This window comes from Belonocnema kinseyi, chromosome 6, assembly GCF_010883055.1.
Source record: "Belonocnema kinseyi isolate 2016_QV_RU_SX_M_011 chromosome 6, B_treatae_v1, whole genome shotgun sequence".
In the NCBI taxonomy this organism is placed as follows: domain Eukaryota; kingdom Metazoa; phylum Arthropoda; class Insecta; order Hymenoptera; family Cynipidae; genus Belonocnema; species Belonocnema kinseyi.
Window position 1 is genome coordinate 79817866 of NC_046662.1, and position 1528 is coordinate 79819393.

Genomic DNA, 1528 nt, shown 5'->3' on the forward strand with positions numbered 1-1528 from the left:
ATAAACTTTTTATGTATTATTTTTATTTTAGAAAATGTTTTCTCTGGACCAACTTTTTCTTTAAATTATTTTATTTTCGAAATTGCTATCTCTGGATATAGTATATATATATCAATTTTCAAATCAGATCCAGATATAGCAAGTTTGAAAATAGAATAACTTAAAAAAAAATGGAATGTAAATATCGGCCTAAAATTTCTCTTCTAGATTTATTACTGATACAATCCTAGCACCAACAAGTGTTTAATTTATTTTATTGGTTGATCAAAATAAATTTTGAGATGAGATCCAGACAAAACATTTTCTAAAATAAAAAAATCCCTAAAAATGGTATCAATCAAACTCCGGACAAGTTAGATTGCTTCGCGATATCTTTTTGATACGCCTATACCATCAAAATGACTCAGATTATTAATTTTAGGCTGGTCAATCCCCAAGCTTGGGATAAGATCCAAAGATTTTTCAACAATGTTTATTGAAATACACCAAGCCGAAATGCACTAATTCCATCTGCATTTCCGGACGTGTATTTCTTCTAGGATCGATTTTTGAAAAAAACAATGGTAATCAATCATTAAATTCAGAAATAATGTTTAACTTATTTAAAATGATTATCAAGTAATCATTGTTAAATTGAAAATAAGTAATTATTATTTAAATTATCGCTGCTGATACTGTCATTGATAAACATACAAAACCACCAAACATTTATTTGCTAAAGAATAATCAATCGAAAGTATAATAAACATGCCGGGCCGATCTGTAATTATTTCGAGGTTATGTTCTGATTCACCTGCTTGCCCTAATCGCTGTAAGTAAATGTACGTAATGTTAATTTAAAGTTTACGCATGTAATAGTACATTCACTTTATTTAAAACATACCTGTCTATTCATAACATACCTGTTTTTATGCCGTAAATAAGTGGTAAACACAATTCACTCTTCGCCTACTGGAAGTACAGAATATTTAAACTATTTCATAGTATTTGTCACTCAGAAGACATTCCATAATATTATTGGCACAGAAAAAAATTGACGTTTACTTCTCAGTTCACATGTCTCATTTCATTATCAATCAGACACTTTTATTATTTGTAATTGTAATTACTATGGTAAACTTGATTCGAAGACGCACGGACTTGACCGAATGGCCGATCCGAATTCAAACTTTAAAGGCCCGAAATATAAAAATACCCCTGTATAATGGCTTCTCCCCTGCTTCAATTCGGAATTCATTTACACTATAAAACAATAAAAATATTCAAAATGGATTATTTATGTTTTTTAAGTCTATCTATGTTAAATGTGATACATTTAGAGTTTTTTTTTTTTAGAAAAAACTTGCGTGATACTATTTTGAATTGTAAATTCTCAAGCCAGCCCACTGTGCAGCGGGAAAAGTAAACCCCAAAGGTTTTACTTGTACTCCGGACTTTGCCTGAGCGATTTGACTAGGCAGAGTCCAAAGTGCAAGTTCTACTTCGGACTTTTCCTGACACCGCTCAGTCAATTCGCGGAAGGACTAGA